A 15,030-nucleotide genomic window follows, 5' to 3' on the forward strand; every position below is an offset into this window, starting at 1 on the left:
CCAAAACCAGTTCCCTTTCCTTCCAGGAACACAACTGGCCTACATTTGCCAGCCTTCCTTGCAATGAAGTATAGCCACGTGACTGAATTCCAGCTATTAGAATGTGGGTCAGAGTAATGTGTTTCTCTCATCAAAAGCTCTCACACATTTCTCCCTTTGTGGCCAACCAGGTACAATGGATCCAGTATAAATTTTGAAGCAATACATTGAAATAACCTAGCTCCTTAAGGTGAAATAAGTCAAACCAGAGAAAAACAAATATTGTATATCACTTAGATGTGGAATCTAAAAAAGCCAAACTCACTGAAACAGAGAATAGAGTGCTGATTACCAGGGCTAGGGGGTGGCGGAGATGGGGAGAAGTTAGTCAAAGAGTATAACCTCCAGTTACAAGATGAATAAGTTCTTTGGATCTAATGTAAAGCACAGTGATTACAGTTAATAATACTGTAAAATATACTTGAAAGTTGCTAAGGGAGTAGCTCTTAAACATTCTCAGCACAAAAAAAGAAATGGTAATTATGTAATGTGATGGAGGTGTTGGCTAATGCTATGGTGGTAATCATCTGCAATATATAAGTGTATCAAATCAACGCACTATATATCATAAATTTGCACAATGTTATATGTCAATTATATCTCAATAAAGCTGGGGGGGAATCTATAAAACTTTCTTAAGTTCAAAAGGATCTTTGTTAACTTACAAGAACAGGTTTACCTGTCTGATAAAGTAGGTAGAACGGTTTTGAGTTCACAAAAAAAGCCAATTGTTAACTGTGCTATACCTTTCTGATACCACCCCTCTGTCACACAATTCCAGGGAACACTGATAATTCATAACTATCACTCAGATAATTATGAATGATGTCCTCTGGACTTGTATAGTATGGCAACCTGTATTCCTGTTGAACTATCTCTTTTTTGAATGGCAATAATTTTCTTTAGACTTTTCTGTCTTTAAAGTGAACATGAGTTCTGAGAGGACAGTGTCATTCTGGCAGATAGTGGTCATACCGCTCCTCTCCAGGGCTTTTATTCTCATCACTTTCATTGTCCTCACTACATGGTAATGCAATTTTTCTACTCATAGGCCAATTTTTCCCCACCCAGCTCCTCAAAGGCAGGGAAGAGAAGATGACAATGTCGGTGGATGTCCCTTTGTTTCTCAGCATGAGAATACAGGTTGAATGGATGAGCTGGGAGAAAGATCAGGTTTTTCTCAAGTGGCTATTGTCTAAAAGCACAAAGATATATCCATGCAACTCTGTTTTGGCCTAAATAAATAAATAACCTGGTTCCCTAAACAACCATATAGAAATCTACCTGCTGAAAATCACATTAGACTTTGAGTAAGCAAAATACAAACTTTTATTGTGTTAAGCCTTTATGATTTGAGAATTAGTTATAACAGCTAATAGCCTTTGTCTTAACTTATAAAAAATCTATTTCCTTGAAGTAGGGAGCTTTTATAACAAACAAGACAACAACAACAACAAACTAAAATATGTAGGGTTGACATGGAGTTCAAGTAAACCAACATGAAAGTCTGAAAGGCTAGAGACCCCTGTAATATCAAGCAAAACATTTAATAAAAACCACTGTCTGTGATAACTTGAAAGACAGGTCACCGCCTACAAATCTGTAGCTCTAGGGCAAATGGTTAGAAAGGGTTAGAGATCATATATACTGGCTACTATTGCCTGTCTTTAGCAAGGTATTACATGAAAGAGATGAGCTCAGGGTTTTGCGAACTCAGGGTTTTTGTCTGGTTTCAAGCAATAATGGAAGAGAAGTGAGAGATCCCAAGATCAAAACGCTCAGCAGGATTGGAAACTCTGTCTCTTATTTGCTTAAAACATTTTAAGTAACAAAGTTCAACGAGACAATTCAGCCAAGCAAAGCGGCTCAGCCTTGTGGCAGATATCAAAATAAGGGTGCCACCTTCCCAACCAAGGCACAACTCAAAGTATCCACTCTTAAGTTGAGAGATGTGAGAGTGAAGAAATAAACAGGGAAACCTTAAGAATTATGTTTAGGGAAAATCTCTGTGAGTGGTAAGCAGTATAAGGCATTTATTGAAAGCAATAGACTGTAAAAAATTTGGTAGAACTGACAGAGAAGTCATGAGGCTGGCTTAAAGAAGGTTGGTTTGGAAAAGTATTAATACAACTCTTTAGGAAAGAAGGGGCAATGAAAGCTACATACACTCCCAAAGAAGGCATACTCACCACAGTCTATGTCTGATGTGAGCATAAGGGTAATGGACAAGAAAGAATCCCCCAGAAGAAGAGTCAAGGGCCATGAGGAACTATAATCAAGAAAATTTCTCTCCAAAGGTAGAATCAGTGCCAAGCAAGAAATTTCTCTCACCTGCAAGTTAGGAACCTTTCACAATGCTCGCTTAACGGAATTTCAGAAACTATGGACTAAATACTACAGTATGTTTTCCATCCTTTCTTTTTCCAAAGAAAGTTTTCTTTGTGTTTTTCCTGTCCTTGCCCCACCATCACTAAGCAGATAATTTTTCTTCCTCATTCACATGCCAATGGTTCACAAGGGGTCACCTCTAGCCCTCATAGAGGAACTGCACATCACACAGAAATCCCAAACTTGAAACTGGATGCAGTGACCAGAGGGTTGTCCACCTTGGAGAGGAGTAGAGGAATATGAGACAGACCCTAAGTGGCTAACAGAGTAAACAAGCATAGACATCTCTTTATGTTCACAAAACCCTTCTTCTCCTCCTTCTAGACTATATTTCTCAACATTTAGATGTGACCACATGTAATTGAATTTGGTCAATAGAATATGATTGTAATGATGTATACCAATTCTAGGCCTGGCCCATAAAAATCTCCCAGTGTGATCCTCCTTCTCTTGTCCTATCTGTCAGTCAGATTCAGAGATCCAAAGGAGGATTCTAAGGCCTTCAGGGATGGTAGAGCCACGGAATAAAACAAACAACAAAAAGCTTGGACCATGAAAAAAGTAAGACCATGAAAGCAAAATAAGGAAAAGAGTGAGGAGGGAACCATCAGCAAAGAATTGAGAAAATCCCCAGAATAAAAAGATATAAGCTCTTTCAAAGCCAAGTTTATACCAAACAAAGTTAAACAGCCAAAGAAACTTTATTCAGGTTATTGCAATAGGGGATGGACACCAAAACTAAGTCTAACTCAACTCCACTGAAATAATGGGTAGTTTAAAAGCTGAGTTTAGGGGATCATAAGCTACTTTTATTTGCTAATTGGCCTTACCCAAAGGAAAAGTAAATTTTCTTATATCTTTATGACAGGAGGTAGTTTTATAACTTGAAGCATGCTGTCTACCAAAGTTAGGCTCCTACTCTTCCACAAAGAATGTAAGATAGGAGTACTATCTTTCTTGATTATATTGATTATATATATCTTGATTATATTTCAAAGGGATGGTTCCCAGGTCCTTGAGAAAGACAGCTGAGGGATGTAGAACTGTTAGGAGGCTCTTCTAAACACTTATATCTCAAAGGAGCATTGAAAGAATTTACAATTACGAGTTTTCTAAAGTAAATGTTCTAAGAAAGGGGAGATCAGAGGCCTGGAAGAAAAGCCTATTGGAAACTTAGTCAAGCTGAGGGGAGCTTTCAGGCCTTCTCAGTCAACTCCCATATTGCAAATGTCCAAAAATGTGCTAGAACATTGGATAAAAATAGGCCCACAAGAAGTCGCATAATTGTGAAATTTCAAAATACTAGGAATAATCAAAGACTGAAAAGTTTCTACATCGAAAAAGCAAGTCACATACAAAACACAAGGATTTTGGATGACTTTGGACTTCTCAGAGCAATACCAAAAGCTAGAAAACAATGGAGTAGTGCTTTCCAACTTCTGAAGAAAAATAATATCCTACCTCAAATTCTATACACAGCCAAACTACCAATTAAGTGTAAGGATAAAATTAAGATTTTTCATACACTAGAACTGTTAATTTGTTTCTCGTGCCCTCTCTCAGGAGTCGATTGAAGGACATGTTCAACCTCTATGAAGTAATTAACCAAGAAAGAAGAAACCCTGAAGATACAGTTAAGAGGCAATTAAATACAGGAAAGAGAAAGTAAAATAGAATCTCCAGATATTGGTGACGGGAGATTACCATGTTAAAGGATGAATGCTCAGTGAAACACAAAAAAGTCGAACCCAAATAGATATCACTATATATGGAACTTAATTACAAAAATGATGATATTTAAAGAATAGGTTGGCACAAATGACCGCTCATCTGAAAGAAAATAAAATTATATTCCTATATATAATTCCTATATCCACAATATATAAAAATAAATTCAAAATGGATTAAAGACTTAAATATGCAATTAAGTTATTAAAAACAGGAAAATTTTAGACTATATGTATCATTATTAATAAGCTTTTTTAAAAAGATAGATTTACCTGACTTTATAAAAACATAGTGTTACATTGCAAAAGTTACTCTAACAAACTCAGTAAAGAAATAACAAGTAATCTATAAAGATTTGCTTGAACTCGCAGGTAGTTAGAGAAAAATAATTTAAAGTAGCCATATTTTGAATACATGCGTGTGTATCTATAGATAAATAAGATAGATAGATCTCAGATTAGCAATTTTTTTGTTTAGTAAACCCTACTATTAGTGGGAGTGTTCACAAAAAGGCATTGTTAGCAGGAATGTAAATTATTAAGAGTGTTTTTAAGAAGGAGTCTGTCATTACTATTAAACTTAAAATATATACTGTCTCCAACCCAGCAATCTCATGCTTGGATATCTATCACATAGAAATAAAAATGACAGTGAGTAAAAATATCAGTACAAGGATGTTTAATGCAGTTTTGCCTGTTTGGAAAGGCAAAAACTGGCAACTTAAAGGGTTTTTAATGGCATCACTGATGAAAACAGCTGTTTCAATAGGTTAAAGCGCAAAAACTGAATCAGCATACTCAGTTCCATTTAAACATTATCCTAGCTTATCAAGAAAGCTAGTATTTTCCTTCCTCTTACTCCTTTACACAGTGTCTCTTAGTTTCATCTACCCAAACACATTCATATCTTTAAATCCCACATCAGCAAGATCCCTCTGGAACCCACAGAGACAGTAACATGTCCAAAGCTTTTCCTCATAAAGAAAGCACTCTATTTCTGCTTTCTACACTCACCACTGTTTCTTGTTAGAACACACCTCCTTTTAATAAGATATTGCCTTGAGAGTCCAGGAAATTGAGTAATGGTAACATGGCTAGGAAGCAGCAATGTCTAATGTAATCCTACTCACATGTTACAGTATCCATATGGCTGATGTCTGTCAGTTAGATAGCTAACTAATCTTTCTCTGGGAAGGCATACACCAAATTCTCAATAAGTTACCTCCATTTGGTGATGAAATTACCATTCATCCTTATTTTCTTCTTTCTGTTCTATAATTTCCACACTCATTCAATAAATATACACTTCTTTCATTGGAAGCCATAAGAAATATAATGTTTTTAAATGGCATTATCATAGCTCCAATTTTTGTCTTCCCCCATGTTGATGAGTATATATGAGAGTGAGAGGGAAGAAATAATCTTTTTTATTTTTTAGTTGTTGTTGTTGCTGTCGTTGTTGTTGTTGTTGTTGTTACCCAACCCACAGACTTTATCAGATTTCACTCACTGTCCTACTTGTCCTTTGTAGTAAAAATTTTGCAAGTCCAGGATCCCATCCAAGACCACCTGTTACATTTCAGTAGGCATGTCTCTTCAGCCTTCCTTCATCTGGATTAGTCTTAATGAGTCTTTCTTTGTCCTTCCTAAATTTGACATTTTGAAGGGAGAGGGCCACTTATTTTATGAGTTTGTCTGATACTTCATTAGATTCAGGTTATGCATAAGGTGGCAAGAATACTGTGTTCTTCTTATTGATGCTATCAGATAGCAGGTGGCTGTGACTTGCTCTCATATTGGTGATGTTAACTTCGATCACAAAGTCTTGAACATGTCCTCCAAGTTTCTCTATTATAAAGATACTATTTTCCCCTGTAATTAATAACTAACTTATGGAGAGATTATTTGAAGCTATGCGAATATTCTGTTTCTTATAATAATTGATTGCTCTTGCCTGAATAATTGATGACTATAACGATTGTCAAATAGTGATTTTTAAACTCTATCATTCCTCCTGCATTTGTTAGTTAATATTTTACTCTAAGGGCCTTTCCTTCTCCCTTATTTACTTATTTACTCTGTCAATATGGATCCATGGATTCTAATTTTATTCAATGGATTATAATCTATTACTATCATTACTTACTTTGATGCTCAGATTGACACAATCTTTTTAAAAAGATACTTTGAGTACTGAAATGAAAAATCTCATTAGAAACATATAAAAATTAACAAACAACATTATTCACAGTGGCCAGAACATGGAAGCAAATGAAGTGTCCTACAATAGATGATTGGATAAAGAAGCTGGTGGTGCATATATACAATGGAATGTTACTCAGCCATAAGAAGAGATGAAACACTGCCATTTATGACAACATGGATGGACCTCAAGATATCATGCTAAGCAAAATAACCCAGGTAGAAAAAGTTGAAAATCACATGATATCACTTATAGGTGGGATATAAACCTAAAAGTAACAAATGAACAGGGCAAATAAACTGAGACTCATGAACATGGACTATAGACTAGTAGTTATAAAAGGGTAGGAGGTAGAGGGATGGGGGAGGTAAATGGGGTAAAGGGGGTCAAATATGTGGTGACAGAAAGAAATCTAACCATAGGAGATGAACACATAGTGTAAAAATATGTATGCCTTACTTTTAAAGTGTACAGCTGAAACTTAGATGTCGTTAACCACTGTCACCATAAAATAATTAATTAATTAATTTTGTTAATGGCTCTAAAATTCCAAATAAATAAGGAAGGAAGGAAGGAAGGAAGGAAGGAAGGAAGGAAGGAAGGAAGGAAGGAAATAGCAAAAAAGAATTAACCGAGAAAATGGTAAAGCTACTCTATGACTAGGACTACAAATAAAATTTTTCCTGTAATTTTTTAAATTAAATTTACTATAGTGACAATGATTAATAAAATTATATAGTTTTCAAGTATACAATTCAGTAATACGTCATATGTGTATTGCATTGTGTGTTCACCACCCAAAGTTAAATTTCCTTCTATCACCATATATTTGGAAGCTTCTGAAACTTGAAGAACCACTTGCTTTCTTTAGTTCCATAGCTGTGTATATAAAAGATAGATACTAATATACCTGCATAAGATTTTTCTCTAAGGAAGGCTCAGAAAACATAACTCTATTGAAAGTATAGTAGCCCATAAAATCAAGTTACTTCTATTCATATTTGGGAGCCTACTGAGAAATAAGTCTCTGTAGGTTATATCATAAGTAAAGATAATAGGAAGCATCTTGAAGAGGTCACACACAAAAGAAGCAATAATTCTCTCATAATGGGGGGAAAAATCACATTACACATAGCCTTTCTGGGAAGACACATACTGAATGCACCATGAACTTCTGGATACTATGCCAAGGAGAACTAAGTTTCTATGTGAGTTGTCTTTTTGATTTAAAGTTATAACACCTTGCCCTTGCCAATTCTATATGGCATTATATTTTAGCAACTGAAGGCCTTAACATGAGCTCATATAACACAGAAAAAAAACTATCTCAGTCTCACATTTGCAAATATCCTGATTAACATAGAGCAAGGTGAATAGCCATAATAGCAACACCAGAAACTAAGTCAGAAGTCCTGGACTCTAGCCCTGGAGCTGCCACTAGCTGACCTTGGGTAAGTCCCAGAAATCTTTTTTTCTTACATGTAACATGGTTAAATTAGATCATTTCTAAATCTGGTGCCAGAATGTTCATGATTTTGTGGCTGATTGTAATCAGGACTGAGGAACTAACAGTTTTTTCAGCTTATGGAGGCAACTGAGGGCCTCTTCTCCTCCACCCCTCAGTTTTCCTGATCTTTCCCCTTTTCATTGCCCTTTCCTCCCCTCTTCTGCCACTTCTCTTCCTTCATCCAACATTACCATCCATTATTATCCAGTGATAATTCACTGAATACTTTCTATGCACCATACACTTCAATTCATTAACTCATTTAATCTTGACAACTATCTTAAGAAATAGGTTAAATTACTTTCTCACTGTCTAGACCATGAGCCTGAGACTTAGGCAATTTTCCTTCACTCTACCTATGACTGCTATAGTCCAGTGTACACATTAGCACAACCATTGTATGTCTGGGTAATGTCCACCTTGATTAAGTATAAAGTTTGCACACTCATAAAAACTAATTATCAACAGGTCAGGAACCAAAGAAAAACATTTTAGTCACAGGGATCTTTTTTCCTTTCTATTGATCACAAACTGCTCTTATTTCTGTATGAATATATTTTAAACTCACAAAGTATTTAGCCATGTCAACAAGAATAAAAAGATCATATGAGCGATCATCTCACGATGTCTCAGCTCATGATTCCTTTTTTAAAATATAGTTGGTGTACAATAGTATATATATTGGTTATATTAGTTTCAGGTATACAACATAGTGATTGACATTTGTATACCTTGCAATGTGATCACCCCACTAATTCTAGTAATCATCTGTCACCGTACTAACTTATCACAGTATTAGTGACTATATTTCCTTTCCCCTCTGCAACCATCCCTCTACCTACTCCTTTTGGCAACCATTACTTTGTTCTCTGTTTCTGAGTCTGTAGTTGTTTTGTTTTGTTGGTTGGTTGGTTTTGTTTTTTTAGATTTCACATATAAGTGAAAGCATATGTTATTTGTCTTTCTACGCCTAACTTATTTCACTTAGCATAATACCCTCTAGGTGCTCCTATGAGAATCTAATGCCTAATGATCTGAGGTGGAGCTGAGGCGGTGATGCTAGCACTGGGGAGCGGCTGCAAATACAGATGAAGCTTCACTAGCTGCTGTTCACCTCCTGCTGTGCGGCCCTGTTTCTAACAAGCCACTACCCAAGTCCACAGCTAGAGGGTTGGGGACTCTTATTTTAAGTAATGTCTGAAGTTTAAGTGGGGTTGTTAAAGCTATTTGGGGAAGCAGGCTTCCTTCAGTGACCTGCATAGACACAGTTGTTTTTCAGCAATAGTGGGAGTTTGGGTGTGATATGTCTGCCTTCATTAAGAACAAGATTCTCACACTCATGAAAACTAATAAACAACAGGTCAGGAACCAGAAACAAACATTTTAGTCATAGAGAATGTCTTCCCTTTCTATTGATTATAAACTGCTCTATTTATATGTGAATATATTTTAAACTCACAAAGTTGTTGTGAAAGTTAACGGAACCATGAGAGGAATTATACTGTGGTTGTAAAAAGCAAAAAGGCTTTGTATTCTTAATTAGGTTATTTACCCTCTCTAAACCTCAATTTCATTTGTAAAGTGATAAAAGTACGCATTTTCAAGGGTTTTTATAAGGATTAAGTAAGATAATTTATATAACCTTAAACCTCTTAGAAGTTATTATCAAAAAGACAAAAAATACTAAGTGCTGGCGAGGATGTGGACAAAAGGGAAACTTTGTATGCTGTTAGTGAGATTTTAAATTAGTGCAGCCACTATGGAAAACATTATGGAGAATGCTCAAAAAATTAAAAATACAACTACTGCATTATCTAGCAATCCCACTTCTGGGTATTTATCCAAAGAAAATGAAAACACTAATTAGAAAAGATATATGCACCCCTATGTTCACTGAAGCATTATTTGCAATAGCCAAGATATGGAAACAACCTAAGCGTGTACCAACAAATAAATGAATAAAGAAGAGGTAGAATATATGCACAATGGAATATTGTTCAGCCATAACAGAGAATAAAACCTTGCCATAAATAATAACATGGATGGTTCTTGAGGGCATTATGGTATTTGAAATAAGTCAGAGAAGGACAAATACTGTATAATCTCACTTACATGTGGAATCTAAAAATAATATAAAAAACTTAGCTCAGAGATACAGAGAACAGATTGGTAGTTGCCAGAGGCAAGGGTGGGAGTGGGTGAAATTGGTGAAGGGGATTGAAAGGTACAAACAGATGTGGTAAAAAGGGTCAACTATGTGGTGACAGAAAGAAATCTAACTATGGGCTATAACACACAATGCAATATATATATATGCTTTACTGTTGAATTGTACACTTGAAATTTACTGGATTTCAATAACCAATGTCACCATAATATAAATAGATGATAGATGATGATAGATAGATGGATGGATAGATGGATGGATGGATAGATAGATAGATAGATAGATAGATAGATAGATAGATAGATAGATAGATATGGGTATGTAAAATACAGCATGGTGAATATAGTTAATTATTCTTTATTGTATATTTGAATGTTGCTAAAAGAATACATCTTAAAAGTTTTCAACACACAAAAAAAATTTTGGAACAATATATGGTGACATGTTAACTAGACTTACTGTGCTTTCATTTCACAATATATACAGATATTGAATTGTTATGTTCTACACCTGAATATGATATAATGTTATATGTCGATTACACCTGAATTAAAAAAAGAAGATAATTTGTGTGAAATGCTTAAAATGGTAAGCACTCAATGAATATTTTGTATATATAAATATAGATAACAGAGGATATTATATAAAGATACACACACATAAGTAAACAGATGATGAACACACACAGAAGCAAGTCTGAACTTACAGAATCCAATGCTTACTCTAACCCTCATGAACATTATTTAGACCTTGGAATATGCTCAAATACCATAACAACACAACCACAAAGAATGTCATCTTTCTTTCCAGTGAGTTTGAGACAGTGGGGTAAAAAGATGTAAGCGGAAAGCAGCAATGCCAGAGGCCCTTGTGTGTTTGTTTTTACTACAAAGGGCTCTAGAGCCATCTTGTGGCCACGTAGCACAGCAGCCCACCACCAACAAGCTCCACAGAGGCTATGAAGTCAGAGCTTTCAAAGGTCACCTTCGACACTAAGAATAGTTTCCTTTACTGGAAGTAGAAGCCTACCCTATCTCAGATAGAAACAATGCATAAAGCTTCCCCTATTTTCCACAAACCTATCTCTGTGTTTTTTACTGAATTATCTTAACAAACCACTCTCCCAGTGAAGCTCGTAATGGGTCCTCAAGGATTCTGTAGCTGCCTGTCAGTAGGAGAAATAGCCATGTTACAAGATTGACGAGACACGATAAGAAAAGAGCTATAACAGATATGTGTAGACAGAAATAAGGGCTTTGAGAAAAGCTAACTGGAATACAAAAGCAGAACTAAGCACAGCCCAATCGCCAGGGCTGAGTGGAAAATTCTGTTCGATAAATTTGTTTTGAGCTCCAGATATGACTCATGCTAATGGCTAGAGCTATGAAGAAGGCTAATTCCTTAAGAAGCTCACCCAGAAAAAATCTTTAGAAAATACTAAGGAATCACAACCAATATACTGTTAGAAATTCTCTGGTTAGCCCAAGCAAGCAGTGGTCTAGGGAAGGAATCCTACCAAGTTCATAAAGCTCATTCTTGGGCATAAATGTGTTGCTAAACCATTTATTTAATCCATTTGTACTACTTCCAGTCTGAGAGAGAAACCAAAACCTTTCCCTTTATTTTCTCCAGTGAAACACGTTTCACTTTCCTGAGACCAAGTTTAAAACATCAACTCCTCCAATATATCTTCCCTAATCAACTAAATCCCAAATTATTGTTCCATCACTTGTGTAAATTTTAGGCACCCCTGTACCCTTATTTCATTATTTTGCACTTTGCATTTTTTCCCAGTGAACTCAGTTATTCATATATCTTGTCTCCCCATTTCGCCCAAATAAATGTTATACACTTTCAAGGCAGAGAACAAGTCCTCAGTTTTTGCAGTTTTAAAGTCCCTACCCTCTGTTCCCATCAGCTGGTCTTGACTCCCATCAGGTATAAACTCACTCATTGTTCTTTCTCTTTTTTCTTCTAATCCCTGAGAAAGAAGTGTCCCTTTCTCTTTTTTCTTCTAATCCCTGAGAAAGAGGTGTCCCTGCTTCTGCTCAAAGATAACTTTCCATCATGTTCTGATTTTCATCTCCATTCACTTTTCTTATGTACCTAACTCCATCGATTAGTCTCTTTTTCTTTTATCTGCAATTCTCTTTTTCTGCAGTTCTGTTCTTCTCAGCCTTATAAGAAGAATCTAATCCATCTTACCCTTAAAAGACTGTTTTCAAGCAGCTGCCCCAACCCTCTCCTTCATTTGTTATTCAACCTCCTTGAAAGTCTGTGGTCACTGTCTTCACAATCTCCTTCCATGATGAGCTCAGCCTTACTTCCACCCTCAAAAATTGCTCTTATGTAGTTAGCAAAGTCCTCTCAAATGTTGAATCCAACATAATCTTTCTTATTTCCTATCTTTTTAACCTTTTTATAGCACTTGATTCTACCAGCCACCTGCTCCTTAAATTCTCCCCAAACTGCTCTTCATGCACTGAGTATTTATCAGCTCCTCACTACATATCCTTCTTACTAAGCTTGAGGAGTCAAATGGAAAGAAATGATTCCTGCTCCATGCGCTCGCCCCCTCTCACCCCACCAACAGTTCATGATCTAGCAGAGGATGAGAAGAGGCAAGGAGAGTGCAGAAGTATCTGAGTCTCCTGTTCTCAAACTGAACCTTTGTATGTTCTTTCCCTGCAACAAAGTTTTCTCCAATTTTTGATCACACATCCTACCTACGTCTACATCCCCAATATACTTATAAATACATACATATGTAAATATCATTGGCTCATACCTCAGAATAATAAGGTGAGATGTGTCATTATTTATACTGAATATAAATCCACATGTCAAATAATCTTCTGGATGGCTTCTAAAAAAAATGTAAAATAGAGCAAACTTGGGTTAAGAAAAAATCCTAGCTCAAGGCTGTGAAGAAAAAGGAAACCCTTATATATTGATGCTAGAATGTAAATTGGTACCACCATTATGGAAAACAGTATGGAAATTCTAAAGAAATTTGAAAACAGAACTACTATATGATCCAGTAATTCTACTGGGTAGATAGCTAAAAGAAATGAAATCTCGAAGAGACATCTACACTTCCATGTTCATTGTGTCATTATTTACAATAGCCAAGACACAGAAACAACCTAAGTATCTACTGAAGGATGAACAAATAAAGAATATATATACAATGGAATATTATTCAGCCATAAAGAATGAAATCCTGTCATTTATCAATATGCGTGAATCTTGAGGGTATTTATGTTAAGTGAAATGTCAGACAGACAAGTAAAAATATTATATAATATCATTTATATATGGAATCTAATAATTTTTAATAAACAATAAAAAAAATTGAACTCGGAAATAAGAGAACAGATTGATAATTGCCAGGAACCAGGGCAGAAGTGGTGGTGGTAGGGAGGATAGAATAGGTGAGGGTGGTCAAAGGCTACGACCTTCTCGTCGTAAGGTAAATAAATCCCGCATGGTGACTATAGTTAAACTACTATATTGTATATTTGGAAGTTGCTAAGAAAGTAAATCTTGAAAGTCCTCACCACATACGAAAAAATTCATTAATGATGTTATTATGGTTATCCTTTTGCAATATACACATATACCAAATCATTACATTGTACACCTTAAATTTATACAATTTTATATGTCAATTATATCTCAATAAAGCTAGACAAAAACAAAAATGCTAGCTCTTTGGCCTTCTTTTTGTTTGCTTATACTTTCGTTACAGATATTTATCTTTAAACTATAATGTCTTTGCAGGAACCTTTTAAGTGACTGTTTAAGTTACTTATCTTATAGGATGTATATATATACACACACACACACGCATATATATGTGGTGCACTCGATAAGCATTTATAAATAGATTTAAATAATATGCATTAAGGATTAGGTATTTTCTGTGCTAATAAAAGATAAAACCTGTCTCAGGTCCTTAGAAAGACTTCAGAAATCCAAGATGCTGTAAGAAACTGGAAAAGCTGCTAAGAAGTGATTCCAGATCAGTGTGCACAAATGCTCCACTCTTGAGACATTAAATAACCATGGACAGGCAGATGCATAGAACTGGGCAGTTGCTCCCTAAAGTAGAATGGACGCTGAAAGAATAGGATTATTTGGGGTAATTCATCAAAACTAAGATTTTCCTTCTGAGTGCCCCTAGTACTGATTTTCAGATATGGCAGGCACTTGGTTACTTTTAATTAAAAAGAAGAATTGATTCCATAGTAGAAAGGAGTCCCATGGTGGAATCACGTGGTGCTCCCACTGAGTATTTCTTATGTCCAAGCGTACTTGGAGGACCAGCAGGAGGACCATGTGAGAGAAACTCTACACAACAATGCTGGAGGTCAGGACACAAAACAGGTTGTTTGGGCACTAACAGTCAGCCTCCACTGTAAAACTGATCTGTGAGAAACAAGTTTACTCTGAACCTTCAGACAGGCTTCAAAATGAGGAAGACGTTAAACCTAACAAAAAGAGAAATCAAAGTTCTCCAAGCTTGGTAGGAACACAAAGATCAGAGTCGAAGATCAGAATGTGGTAGAAATTTCTAGTTGTTCACCAAACTTTGCTATCCCTTTTTTAAAATAAATTTTTTGTTTATTTTGGAAATAAATAGGTTTTATAGTTTTATTTTGTTTTGTTTTGTTTTTGTTTTTTCTATCTCTTATTCCATAGTAATAGACCTTAAAAGCTGGCCACTCAGCCAGAGACTATATCTCCTTGCTTGCCTTACCATATGAGTAAATTATCATCCATAGAATGTAAGAGGAAGTGATTGTGTAATATCTGCCTCAATTCTTACATGAAAATAAATTGCTTTGGACTTGTACTCTTTCTCTCTCTTGCAAGCTAGATCATAGATGTGCTTATGACATTCTTTAATCCTGTTGCCAAGGACAGTGCCCTAGAAGACAGCAGAGCACAAGACGGAAGGACTTAAGTGCCCGAATGACCAACCTCATGGAGCAGA

The sequence above is a fragment of the Rousettus aegyptiacus genome, unplaced genomic scaffold (assembly GCF_014176215.1).
Source record: "Rousettus aegyptiacus isolate mRouAeg1 unplaced genomic scaffold, mRouAeg1.p scaffold_m13_p_13, whole genome shotgun sequence".
Lineage (NCBI taxonomy): Eukaryota > Metazoa > Chordata > Mammalia > Chiroptera > Pteropodidae > Rousettus > Rousettus aegyptiacus.